Source organism: Phyllostomus discolor, chromosome X (assembly GCF_004126475.2).
Source record: "Phyllostomus discolor isolate MPI-MPIP mPhyDis1 chromosome X, mPhyDis1.pri.v3, whole genome shotgun sequence".
Classification (NCBI taxonomy): domain Eukaryota; kingdom Metazoa; phylum Chordata; class Mammalia; order Chiroptera; family Phyllostomidae; genus Phyllostomus; species Phyllostomus discolor.
Window position 1 is genome coordinate 59,330,469 of NC_050198.1, and position 14,575 is coordinate 59,345,043.

Genomic DNA, 14,575 nt, shown 5'->3' on the forward strand with positions numbered 1-14,575 from the left:
AGAGAGGTAGAGGAATTTGCTCTCTCGGGTTTGTGTAATTATTATATTCAAGCAGTTTGATACTTGGCTTGCCCTACCATAATGTTAGGCCAAGATGTGGTTGGTACATGGTCTTCAAATTTTACTTTTTGTTCTCAGTTTCAAAATACAATGATGGGGTATCTCCCCTCAAGGAAAAATAAAATGTGGGATTCTTTCCAGCATTTTGGCAGGGGGAAACTTCAATATGAATATGGTGGGTATGAGCCTCGGCCTTTCCACCTTGATGAAGATAATGGGAATATGACAAAGAGGGATTCCCAGAAGGACCCTCACAGAGGACAATTAGTGTTCATGCAGCCTGGTTTGCATGTAACAGCATCTAGAACTATGCAACTCTTTCACTTTCTACAGTCTTCATTTTTGTTCCTTTCTATAAAAGTGAAGAGCGATAGAACTGGAAAAATGATTGAACAATCCTACTTGTAGAATTGGTATAATTGAGGTGAACATATATAAAAGACTTTTTAGCATTTCTATACATTTATGGACACTCACTTCTATGTACTTCCTGATGGAACTCTCTCTGACTTCCACCCCAACAATATCAGTGTGAAGTGGATTAAAGCATATCAAGCTAGAACTCTTCCAGAGAGACAAATGGAGAACACACAGGAAGGAACCCTGGGGGACTGGTTCAAACAGAATATTTGTGAGTGCACTGTGTGAGTACACTGACAAAATATAGAGAATGTGCAGGATAGGCAGATCAAGGGGAGTTATGTTGTTTTCATATAGAGATGCTAGGAACATTGTTAGGGACTGGAGGAGTTAACATCATCGATTATCAAAAGGGCAGGTTCAGAGAAACATAAAAAAGGAAACAAGCTGACTGAAGAAAGATTACAAGAGGTTGTCTAAAGGCAAAGGTAGAAACTAATGCCAAGGAGATGGAGCAACTTCTCACTAGATGACTTCATTTGGCTCAAGCTGAGTGTGGGGTATAGATTCTCTAAAGTGAGTTTTTTTTTTTTCTCATCAGAAAGACAGGTAGGATCTTCAATAAATAGGATGTCTCATGCAACCTTATTAAAGGAAGGTGATTTTAAGCATCTAAATTTGATTACCTGGGAGAGAAATGTTGGAATAGAGAAAAGGGACAATTAGAAAACCTATATCTGGCAAAAAAAAAAGAAAAAGAAAAAGAAATGTGAAATCCTGTGCATTGACACTACTTTAAAGCCTTTTAAAGTTCAGTAGGAGGTCATAATAAAACAGTGTGCTGGGCTGTTCTCCAGTCTTTTTTCCATGATGTTTCTCCTCTCTCCCATCCCTTCTGTTCTTCTCACCCTTAGATCCCTATGGGATAAAGTATGACAATACATGGCTAATGAATTCAATCCAGAGCCATTGCAGTGTCCCCTTCACTCCAGTGGACATAAGAGAGGATGGTAAAGCCAGATGTGGGAGCACAGGGAAGGAGGAGAGACCTGGCTCAGCTGGAGGCCATAGGCCTCTGACACTATTGCTGTTCCCTTCAATCCCTATAGTTCCACCATGTTCAACACCAGGCCCTGTTCTTTGTCCAGGGTGCCAGTGCTACCTCTGCATTGAAAGATGTCAGCTATAAGATTTGTGATGGGGAGAACCAAAAGGTATGTATTAAGGATATTACCCATACTTAGTCCCAAAGAAGAAGGACATGCCAGAGGCTAATAACCTTCTTTGGGATTAGAATTCCTGGTGCTCACCCCTCCTCCCCTCCCTGCAGATACTTATCTTTGTCAATACTTCTGCTGTACCCCACTCTGTGTGCAATAAGTTGAAGCCAAAAGAAATGGAGCAGTTAAAGGGAATGCAGACTCAAGGCATGTTGTGTACCCCATACCCACCTGTTCCACCTCCAGCCTCCAATTTCCCTGTCACCACCACACCCTCAGAGCTCAGTCTCCATCTCCCTCTGCAGTTGACCATGAGCAAATGATATGATGTCTCCTAGAAAGCTCTTGACCTTCATAAGCTCTGCTTTGACCCAGATAAAGCTAATAGTAGTAATTCTAGGGAAGGTGAAGGCACAAATGTGTGCCTGAGAAGGAGACCTAGAAATGGTAATGAGGGAGGTGCTGGTCCTGGACCCCTCTAAGCCTTTTAATTACCTCCTCTTGGCTCCCTGAAGACTTACTGAACCACATGTTATTATAATCCTGAATCAAAGAAAGTGCAGGGCTGCCACCCTGCATATCATTGAAAAGAATTTCCCTGAGGTGAAGCCTTAGGCCCAGTTCTGATGTTATGGTTGGGGGTGGCATAGACTACATGGAGAGCAGTTTTGTCTCTGAGATCCCAAATAGTAACCATCACTCTAAGTCTTCTTTCCCAAAGCTGTTGTCCCTCAACTTGTGCAAGAACAAACTGTACCAGCTGGATGACCTGTCTGAAATTACGTAGATGGTTCCCACAGTTAAGAACCTGAACCTTTCAAAAAATGAGGTGAGAAGAAGGACAGATCAAAGTTGGGTTGAGAATTAGGCATAGTGGTCATCAGAATGATGGTGGCAGGCAGGCAAAGGTACCTGGGGGCCGGGAGGGGACTGGATGCAGGAGCCCAGATGTCCCTCTTTCCCTGGTACTCCTTTTCCAATTTTTCCCATATTTCACAGCTGAAGTCAGACTGGGAGTTGGACAAGATCAGAGGCCTAAAGCTCAAAGAGCTGTGGCTGGAAGGGAACCCTTTATGTGGCATCTTCCCAGACCAGACCACCTACATAAGGTTGGTGAAACCACTTTCATCCTTTCATGGAGAGATCCTTCATTCACCCTCTGAGAGCCAAATTATTCGTGACAGTGCCCCTCTGCAAGATGTGTAATCTCTAGTCCTCTGGAAGGACCACAGGCCTTTCCCTCTTTGTTCCTAGTGTATGTGTCTCTCACTTGAGCTTAGAGGTCTCCTTTCCTTTCTCTGAACTGCTCACCTGGTTTGGAGTTGGTGTCCCACTTCTCCATACCCAGCCTTCTCTAGCATGCCCACCCAAGAGTGTGTTCCAAGAAGCAGTGCTCCCCCTCCTCACCAGAATCAAGAGCATCCAGTCTTTAGCTAGATGCTGTTGCCCTGCATTGAGAAGGAGTCTCCACCCCAGACAGATGCTGAGACAGGGTTTCCAGCTTCTGAGATGACACAGAGTATCTTTATCCCATTCTGAGAGAAGCTTTCTTTCCTCCCCTTGAAAAGGGTCCCCCCTAAAATCCCACACTGGCATGAAGACTTTCCTATCCTATGCCAGGGATCCATGCCCTATGTGGCTGTAATCATGACATCTGTTCTTTTAGTGCAATGCCAGGGGGTGGGGAAACTTTGGAAGAATACAGGGTTCCCTGAGTCAAGAGGCCAGAAGTGAGACAACACCAGTGCACAGAGGACCTTCTGAAGCAGCAGTGGAAGGCAGAGGCCAGAGGGGTTAATAAGACAGAAGGATAACCCTCTCAGTGGCTCTTCCCACCACACATCACATCACTTGTCTGATCCTTTGGAGGAGACCTAGGTACTATACATGGGTAGGATTCTTCAGGCAAGGAACCAACTAAGACCAGCATAGGTGCTCAGGAGCCACAAAGAGAGAAGGTCATCATCATAAGAGGGATCCACAGACCCCCAGCCTCATGCTGAACTGGGACCTCACCCTTTACTCCTTCTTGGGGAAAGTCTCCTGATCCCATGACTGCTGTGTTTCCCACTCACAGTTCAGGCTCAGCTTTCACAGTGGCAAAGGCTCAATCAGCATCCAGTGGCCCTTAGGCCAACAAGCGCATGATTTTTGTTCCTACCTGGAGAGCCAGGGCCATCTAGGGACAGATGAAGGAAAGGGCTGTTGTATGGGAATTCCATTTTTTCTTTCTCCTTATCTAACCCCATCCCCCACCACTAGGGCAGAACATCTTTCCCATTGCTTTTTTCCCTTTTTCCTTTGTCCTCCCTCACCTCCCTGCCCCAGCATCCTGAGCCATGCATGGGGTGGGCCCTGCTCCTGGCAGGATGCTGGACCCCCAGTGAGGTAGCAGAGCCTTGGGCTCCCACCCCCTTCCCACTTCTCTGGAGCCTTCACTGGAGACAAGAAGGAAGAAAGGGAGGCAAGGGTGGGAAAGAAGCCCTGGAATCTGAGATCCAAATGCTGTGTCTTGTGGCACTGGAGAAGGGAGTCAGGGCCCTCTGTAAAGGAGTTAATTGGCAGGATAGAGAGGGATTGAGGGAGAGGGAAGGCAGGAGGGAAAAGGTGATGGAGAGATGAAGGTGATATGAACATGAAGGTGTGGAGAGAAATGAAGAGACTGTGTATTTCTGAGATTCCATATGGCAGATGGTAAGTGCTCGGGAGGCAACTAGACTCAAAAATCTTGAAATCAGAGGCTGAGGAGGGAAGGGGGCTGCTGAGTGGGCAAAACACCTGTCTCTGTTCATGCCATGTGTGTTTTAACTAAATGGAAGCATTGCAACCCAAACTATCAACTACTTTTTTCTGTTTTTGGATTTGGACAGTGCTATCAGGAAATGTTTCCCCAAGTTGTTTTGCTTGGTAAGTGCCTTCATTCATCATCATTCATCACTGCCTCTACTCACAATGATGACCTCCACACCTGCCCTCAAGCACTTCAAGTTTTGCCTAAATTACATATTTGCTTCAAACCCTTATCCGCTTTGGGGGACATGGACTTCTGAAAAAGACGTGAATATGATCTCTGTGGAAATGTACACATACACAGAGCAAGACAAGGAGAGAGGGAAGGAGAGGAGGTGTCATGGCCAGCGACCGGCAGTGACGGTGGAATGCTGTGGATGGTTCGTTGAAACATGAGAAAAACATACACAGGGACAACCAGGTCCTGTGGGGAAATAGGAACAGAACAGCCACTCTCTCTAGTGGGGAGCGCCATGGCCACCCTCCCTAGGGGAGAGCGCCTTGTTCTCACCCGAGCAGGCTTTTATTGGGTGTGTTTACACAATAATTCAGGTAATGCTCATTAAACATTGCCAGGAAGTAAGGATCAAACAATAGATAACAAAGAATTCTGAGGGCCTATTTTGAGTGAGGATCAGATAGCTAAAGAGCTGTAAAAATCTTTAAGGAACAAACTTACTTCTTCTTTGAACCCTTATCATTCAGTTGAGGGCATTCTAAACAAAGCAGGTTTTACAGGATTTTACATATTCTTTCTTAGGCCTGATCACCTGGGGAACCCACCCTTTCCAGCACAGGGCTGCACCACCCTGTCATTGTTTCAGGCTTAGGTGGAGCAAGGGAAGTAAGGCAGCCAAGAGATTAGGAGATTTTCTCACAGACAATGAGTACTCAGGCTTTGTCAAAGCCAATGGGCGAGGGTCCATCACCCCCTTTTGCTGTAGCCCCCAAAGTCCTTCCTTGGGGGCCTCCCACATGATCATACCTATCTTAGATCATTTCCTCCTTGGAGAATCTTAATCATCATTGGCTAACTGACCAAGCACTGGGGGCCAGTTATGTATGAAGTAAAAGGAGCAGAAGTGGTGTTCCTGCCAGGGAGATAAGCCTGTCTCCTTGGTGGCTTACAGTTCTAAGGTCATTCCCTCAGCCTTAGCCTTGGTGGGGGTTACAGCTTCTGATACCAGGCAGGGCAGTTCTCAACAAGGAGGTGGGGAGGAAAGTAGGGAGGAACAGAGACAGAGAGATAGACAGTCAGAAACAGACAGACACACAGAGAAGTTGCATATAACAGTGGAGACTTCCAGGATCTCATAATGCAGATGCCCACTGTAATCTTGGCCATTGAATTTCCAGGGCCTTTTCATACCTAACATCTGCCCCTCACTATCTCCTGGACCCACCCTTTCCCTTAATCTTCCAAGGCCACCTCCCTCATCTCCACTTCTGAGTTACTCTTCCCTTCTCCAGGATGGCCAAGATTTACCCCACCAGCTATAATTGACATTGTACACATGGACATAATAAAACCCTGTAAGGTGAGGATAGATCAAGCAATATTTGGGGTGTTGCAAGGGATGCTTTGTCTACTACATAGTTTGAAGGTGTCTTTTGATTCCAGGAAAGCTATAAAGGATCTGAGATGCTGAAGAATCTAGTCTTTCAATTCCTGCTTCAGTAAGTATCCCTGGGATTATGAAATAGAAGAGGACTGGGACAGGAGAGGCTATACAAGCTCAGGCCTTCTCATGGGTTGAGTGAAGTTTTCAAGGCCTGCTGGGGGCCCAAATCAGGGAGATAACCAGTTTCCCTTGTTCCCCACAGGTATTACTTGATGTATCATTCTGGAAACCGACAGAGTCTCCTTAGTGCTTATCATGTCAAGGCTTGCTTCTCCCTGACTATTCCCTTCAACCAGAACAATCCAGATCAGTGAGTATCACAGCTCAGACTCTGCTCCTGGGGCATGTGGCTCCCCAGCAGACACAGGCCAGCCCATGGGAGCACCCACACTGGCTGGATCACCACCTCCTGCTCCTCTTTTTCTCTTAGAAACAACTTGTTTGAGTACTTAAAGGGTAATAGAAATATGAAGAAAGTCAAGGATCCTGGTAATTGCATGATGTGAGATCAGCATGGGAAAAGAGATGTGGTCACTCATAGTGGCCAAGGGCCCAACCTTCCTTTCTTCTTCCCCAACAGACCTGAGGGTTCAGCTGCTGAAACATACAAAGAATGACATTGTGTGCTCCCTCTGTGTGTTGCCCAAAACTCAGCATGACCTCATCTCCTATATGGTAGACCTGAGTGTGCAGACTGTAAGCACCTGTATCCTCCCTCTATCACAAGGAAAGAGGTGGGTAGGAAGTTTACGAGGATGCTGAGAGCTTTAATAACTGTTCTTCCATTTGAGGAAATGCTGCTCTGTTTTTCTGTCAGTGGGGTTTTCAAGGAAGGTGAGTGTGTGTGCAGTTCCCTCCCCAGATCCTCCACTACTCACTTTCCTTAAATGGACTTCCTCCCAAACTCTCCCAGCCTCTCAGGTTGCTTTCTTTTCTTTTTTCCCTTCCTTTCCTCTTCCCTTCCCCTCCCCTTCCCTTCCCCTCCCTTCCCCTCTCTTCCCTTCCTTTTCCTTCCCTTCCCTTGATTACCTTTCTCCTCCCCTCCTCTCCCCTCCTCTCCTCTCCTCTCCTCTCCTCTCCCCTCCTCTCCTCTTCCCTCCCCTCCCCTCCCCTCCCCTCCCCTCCCCTTCCCTTCCCTTTCCTTCCCTTCCCTTGCTCCCACTGCTACATTACCCCCAAACTATTGTGTTCTGACATACATCCATGCTTTTCTACCCCAACATAGCTCATGTGTTAGAGACACAACCTGTGAAGTTTTGCAACTTTCATCTTAGTTCCTTACTCTGTGACCCTGGGCCCATAATCTAACCTTTCCATGTCTTTATTTGCAAAATGGTCTGTTAATACCCTTTAAAAAATGAACCCATGAAAGACAGATACCATATAATCTCACCTTTAAATTGAACCTAATCGACAAAACAAATAAACAAGCAAAACAGAAGCAGAGACATTGAAATTAAGAACAAACTAACAGTAACCAGGGAGGAGGTTGGAGGGGATAATGGGGGGAAAGGGAGTAAAAGTTTTTGGGAACAACTATAAAAGACACATGGACAAAACCAAGGGGACATGAAATCAGGGTAGGTAGGTGGGGATGGCTGGGGTGCTGGGAGTGGTGGTGGATAAATGCAGACAATGGTACTTGAACAACAATGAAATCATTAAAATAAAATGAATCCAGTGAATATGTGTTAGAGGAGCTGGCACATGTTAGAAGTCCTGTTACTGAGTTGATTATGCCTAGTGTTGCCCTCTCAATCCCTGAAATCCCCTCCTGAGTCCCAGTGAAAATTTATCCTTGTCTAGCTGCCATCAAGATGTTGCAAGAGTATAAGGTTAGAACCCTGACTGAAGAATGCTGTTTGTGTGAAATGTATGTACACCTCTAAGGGGGGCAGGTTGCTGTTTGTTGTCTTCAAAGTGGAAGAAAAATCTCAAGGGTCTGTCCATGCCTTCACCGGACCTTCATCTTGTCTTCTGACAGCAATTCCAAGTAAGTGTTGTGGGTGTAACATGAGAATGAATACCCATCCAGCCTAATTCCACTGGTATAGGAACATGATGGTGCAACCTGGAAGTTTTCTCAATATTGTGGAAAGCCAACAGTTAGACCCAAGGAGAGGTCTAGGTTAGTGACTAAGACTGTGGGCTCTGGAGTCAAAATACCAGATTCTTTTCCTGACCTTAACACTCACTAGGTAGCAAAATGGCCTTGGTGAACTTATAAGACCTTAGTGATTCATTATGTATCCCTTTCTGAAAATGGGGATTAGAGTATCCATTCCTTTAGCTACTGTAAAAGGTAAATGCATTAGGATTAAATCTAAAATTGAGTGAAGCTGGTAGAAAACCTCTTCAAAGGTGAGCTCAGAGGGAGGGGCAAAGGTGAGCTCAGAGGGAGGGGCAAGGAGTCTGGGGAGGGGGAGGGCAGGCACAGTTAGAGTATGGAAAGAAACTGGTTTCTGAATGACAGTGGGAGCAGGATCATTTTGGGGAATCTGTGGGCCCATCTTTCTTCCCACCTCAGCTCCCTGCCCATCCTCTCTGTGGAGCAGCAGGAAATGATGAAGGTTTTCTCCACCAAGTCTGGGATAAGCCTCCAGTGATCTCAGAAGTGAGTGCTGGGAATCTGTGGGGATAGGAAGGAGCTGGGAGGGAAAGGGAGTGGATCATGGCAATTTGCATTTAATTTGTAAAAAGAACTATTTGGATGTGCTTCTAAAAAAGTGAGCTCATGAAATATGTATATTAATTTTATTTTTATATATGTATATAATTTAAAACAATATATTGTTTTGATGACATGAGCTTGCATATAGAAAATCCTAAGGAAACCACTAAAAATGTTAGAATTAATGAATGAGTTCAGCATGATTGCAGGATACAAGATCAATGTACAAAAACCAATTGTATTTCTATACACTACTAATATGAACAATCAAAAAATGAAATTAAGAAAATAATTTCATTCATTATAACTTCAAAAATAACATACTGAAGAACAAATTTAACAAAAAAATGCAAACTATATGCTCTGAAATCTCCAAACATTGTTGAAATAAATTTAAAAAGATCTAAATAAGTAGAAAGATATCCCATGTTCCTGGATCAGAATTAACATTGTTAAGATAGCAATACTCACAAAATTTATATAGAGATTAAATGCAATTATATGAAAATCCAAGTTGGTTTCTTTGTACAAACTCACAAGTTAAATCTAAAATTTGTAGGAAAATGCAGTGGACCAAGAATAGACAAAATGATCTTAAAAAAAAAAAAAAAAAAAAACAAAGTTGGAAAACTCGAACTTCCCCATTTCAAAACTTAGTACAAAGCCACAGTAATCAATACTATATTGTGGTGGCTTGAGGATAGATATATAGATCAATGAAATAGAATTAAAATCTATACACACATGCACACACACACACTCACATCACCTTTATAGACAATAAATATTCGACCAGGTAAGGAAAATATTCAGTAAAGACTAGTCTTTTCAAGAACTGATTCGGTGACAACAGGATACCCACCCACAAGAGAATTAATTTGTACCTCTATCTCACACCCTATATAAACATAAATCAAATTATAACTAACACTATAAAAATCTTAGGAGAAAACATTGGAGTAAATTATTTGTGAGCTTGAATTAGGTAATAGTTTCTGACATATGTTAAAAGCACAAACAAAAAAAAACAAAAAATAAATCAACTAGATTTCATCAAAACTTAAAATCTTTGCATCAAAAGACACTAACAGCAAAGCGAAAAGACAACCTACAGAATCAGAGATAACATTTGCAAATCATTATCAGATAAGTGATGTGCATCCAGAATACATTTTAAAAATGCTTAGAACTTAAGATCTCAATAGACATTTATCAAAAAAAAATGTCCAAAAACACATGTAAGGATATTCAACATCATTAGTCATTTGCAAAATGGAAATCAAAAATAGAATGAGATACTATTACACAAACTAGGATGGCTATAAGTATTGGCAAAGATGTGGAGAAACTGGAACCCTCATGTGGGGGTCCAGCCTCGGCAGGTCTCAGGGTCCCTGAAGGAGGAATGGCTCAGGCAAAGAAGATGGAGTGAGACACCCGGTGGGGTACTGGAGGACAGCCAGGCTCTTTAGGCCTGGCTGACTCACTGAGAAGAATCAATCTTTATTTTTATAGGGGAGGTTATACAACATTCAGTGAAGCAGGTGCATGGTGTGATTATTAAAACTGAAATGGTTACCATAGAAATAACTTCAAAAAGTACAGGAAGTCCCACAGATCAACCACGTTAAACAAAGGTTATTTTGACCAAGAGGGTTATCAATCAGATAGCCAATGAAGCTATATGGGCACAAACTTTCAGGTACCAATTAGTAACTAGGTGTCTATTAAGATTCTAGGGATTGGTCTAAGTTAAAATGGTGCAAGGAGTGATTTATAGGTTATATAGAAATTAGCTATTGTCCATTGAGGTTAGATTTGTCTAGGTTAGGTAACTGGTTTCCTGACCAGGTCTCTTGATTTATACATCTTGGGGGGGCATGTTTTGTATTCGTTTCCATGTATTGAGATTATTATATTCAACTAGAACTCCTTGCTTCTTTACCCACCTGGTCCCATTAATAAACATTCCTGTCCAGGGTATGGGAGGGGTAGTGGCTCTAATAAATCTTGAGCTTTTAAGTGGTGACTCCTTAAGGGACATTCCTAGCAACAGCTTCCTCCAGCATTCTGGCAGCTGGTCTGCCCATAGTTTAATTTTGTCCTTAACTTCCCAGGTGGGGGAAGTAGGCAGCATTAGGGTTGTTAGGGATTTCTGTTCTTTGGTCAGCAAGTCATTTTGCACAGAATCAGAGGCATCGTGCAGATTTTTTGTTATAACACACAGGTATCTAAAAATCCCACCACCTATTGCTAGCAGGGACAGGCATGCAGGAAGAGATAGACAGGAGATCCGGCCACAGTTGCCTCTGCTGTGCAGATGCATCTCATCTGTCCTGACTGTGTCAAGGGTCAACTGTTGGTTGGCTCCTGACACCCTTATACATTGCTGGTGGGAATGGAAAATGTTGCAGGCACCATGGAAAAACAGTTTGGCAGTTCCTCAAAATACTACACATGCATTTACTATATGGCCCAGCAATTCCACTCCTGGATATACATAACATAGTTGAAAAAAATATGCTCACACACAAAAAAATTGGATGTGAGCACTGACTGGTGGGACTTAATTGGTTGGTTGGCATCCCAAAAAGCAAAAGGTCTCTGGTTTCATTCCTGGTTAGGGTATGTGCCTGGGTTGTAGGCCTGGTCCCCAGTTGGGGCAAGTGCAAGGGGAGGCTGATCAATGTTTCCCTCACACATTGATGTTCCTCTATTTCTCTTTCTCCCTTCCTTCCCCTCTCTCTAAGAATAAGTAGATAGTCTTTTAACAATTGTATGCAAATATTAACAGCAGCATTATTCTTAATAGCCAAGAGTGGAAACAACCTAAACATCCATCAACTTATTAAAGGGAAAATAAAATGGGGTATCTGTATACAGTGGGATATTATTTAATATCAAAATAGAATGAAGTTCTGATACCTGTTATAACATGGATGAACCTTGATACTATTTTGTTAAGTGAAAGGGACAGGCATGAAATACTATATATATAAATACATATATGAAATACTATATATAAATGAAATACTATATATATACTACGCTATACTATATAGTGTATAGAATATAGTATATATACTATATATTCATAGTATATTATATATTATATAGACTATATATGCTATATATACTATATACACTATATACACACTACATATACTATATAGTATATAGCATATAGTATGCTGTATGTGGTATATATACTATATATACAATATATACACTGTTTATACTATATACTATATATACTATATACTACATATAGTGTATATATATACTATATACTATACAGTCATCCCTCGCTACATCATGGTTCACTTATTGTGGTTTCAGTGTTTCGTGGGTTTTTTAAAGAAATATATCTAATTCTGTATCGTGGAGTGAAGCGTGCTCACCTGCCTGCAGTGAGAGCAGAATGCTGTGGATGGCTCATCAAAACACGAGAAAAACATACACAGAGATAACCAGGTCCTGTGGGGGAATAGGGACAGAAGGGCCACTTTCTCTCGTGGGGAGCGCCTTTGGCCACCCTCTCTCCTGGAGGGTTCCCCGTCTCCATTCCCAAGCAGATTTTCATTGAGAATACTGACTTAGTTTGTGGATTCACAGACTGGCAGAAAAGATCAAAATATGTAGGTGACTTACAAAGGTGCAGAGAGAACTCCTGCTGTGATTCTGGGCAAAATTTGGGGCTTTATCATATGAAAGGACTACAGGTTCCAAAGGTTTCCTGCCTGTGCCTTTAAATTCCAAGTTAATAACATCCTCCGGCAAACAGATCTCACAGGATCTTGCATATTCTATGTCCCAGGCCTGATTACCCCAGGGGTCCGCCATTTCTAGTCTGGGCTGCTTTGCCTCTGCAGGCCTGAGAAGGGCAGGAGACAGAGGCAACCAGGAAACTTGGATTTCTCACATCTAAGAACAAAGACTCAGGCTTTGACAAAGCTGAGGGGGCAGGGGTTGATGTCCATCACCCCTTCATATCCACAGCCCCAAGTCTCTTCCCTTATGGCATTCCCATGTGATTGCATCTGTCTTAGATTCATTCTCTTTCTTAGAGAATTGTTACTGGTCATTGACTGTCGATCATGCAAAAGGGAAGCCAGGCATTAGAACAGGCAGCGTTCATGCCAGGGAAATAAGTTTTGTCTCCTTAGTGGCTCCTGATCTGGAGATCTTTCACTCAGCCTAAGTCACAGGGAGTTACAGCTACCTAAGACCAGGCAGGGCAGTCCCCAACAGTGGAGTTTTCATTATATCACAGGATTTTGTGGTATATAGGTATTTATATAATATTTATGATTTTAATTATTTTTGCCTAAAAAGTTTTAAAGAGTATAAAAATGTTAATTCAAACATATTAAAAGAATATTAAATCAAAATAAAATACAGTACATATTTCATCAGTGGATGAATACCATGCTGCACACAATGGAAATGCAGTACGCCACTACCGTTTGTGCAAGTTTGCCAATGTGAGATTGTACATGGCACACTATTGGCTGATGGAATGGAAGGTGACCAACCATGCACTGTGTTCTGCATCCTGGGCACTGATTCACTCAGTGACCACAGCATCAGTCAGTTTGCTCTTCCTCACTATGCCCATATATGTTCAGCATCTCTCCTTGTCCACTTCACATCAAGGTCTGATCACTGTGCGTAGTGTTGCTCTGCGGTGTTGTATTTTTGTGAAATTTTCATAAAAGTTTTAATTTATTTCAAGCCGTACAATGCCACCCAAATGTTCTGCATCTTCTAAGGCTTCTGGCAGTGAACCCAAGCACCAGAGGAATATGCTTACCATCAAAGAAAAGGTGCAACTTCTTGACATGTTAAAGAAAAGCAAAAGCTACACGGCTGTAGGCTGCCATTACAGGATCAACGAATCTACAGTTTGCTACATAAAGAAAGAAGAGAAGAATATTAGGTCTATGGCAACAATGACTTTTAACAAGTCTCCGAAGAGGGTGGTCATTTCCCCCAATAAGGGCATTGTGAGGATGGAGTCTGCATTGGCCCTGTGGATAAATGACTGCAGGAAGAAGAATATCTTGCTGGATACCAACACCATCCAACACCATCCGGATGAAGGCCAAGAAACTTTATCATAGTTTTGTGGAAAGCATGGATGTTCATGGCGGTGACAAGGATGAAGATGAGGACAATGATGCAGAAGCAGAATCATTGAGTGCTTCTCCCACAAGACCAACCCCATTCAGTGCCAGCAAGGGCCGGTTTGACAAATTTCAGAGATGCTTTGGACTCAAGAGCATTTCTCTGCATGGAGAAGCTGCCTCTGCGGATAAAAAGCAGTGCCAGCAACTCCCCATAACTATGTTCATCACTCGGATGAAGAGATCAGTTACGCCTACGCTTTTAGCAGAAATAGAAGTTATGGCCCAGGGTGAAGATACTGCACCACCTGATGAAGCTCCTAATGAAGTGGTGCCTTGAGAAGAGCTGTAATGCTCTTCTTGGCTGTGCAGTGCATTCATCTCATCATCATCACCTTCATCGCCATCAGTACAGCAAAGCTACATAATTCATGATCTTCATCATTCAAGTTGTAGTATACTTCATTGGTGAGTACCCATATAGAATTTTATATGTTGTTAAAATTCCATAGGTTTGAGTGTAGAAAGTGTTTAAGAGCATATGAAGTTTTTTATAAGAGTGTGGGAAAGGTTAATAAGAGAGTGGGAAAGGTTTATAAGAGTGTGTGAAGGGTTTATAAAGCCTTAAAATATATATAAATAATAAAATAAATATGATGCTGCTACTTCACGGATTTTCACCTATCATGGGGGTCTCTGCAACGTAACTCCTGCAATAGGTGAGGG

At 42.8% G+C, this 14,575-nt stretch overlaps 1 pseudogene; it reads left to right on the forward strand.

Annotated features, from left to right (window-relative positions):
- Positions 1 to 594: 594 nt before the first annotated feature.
- Positions 595 to 14,575, forward strand: part of LOC114504868 — a 29,674-nt pseudogene continuing 15,693 nt past the window's right edge.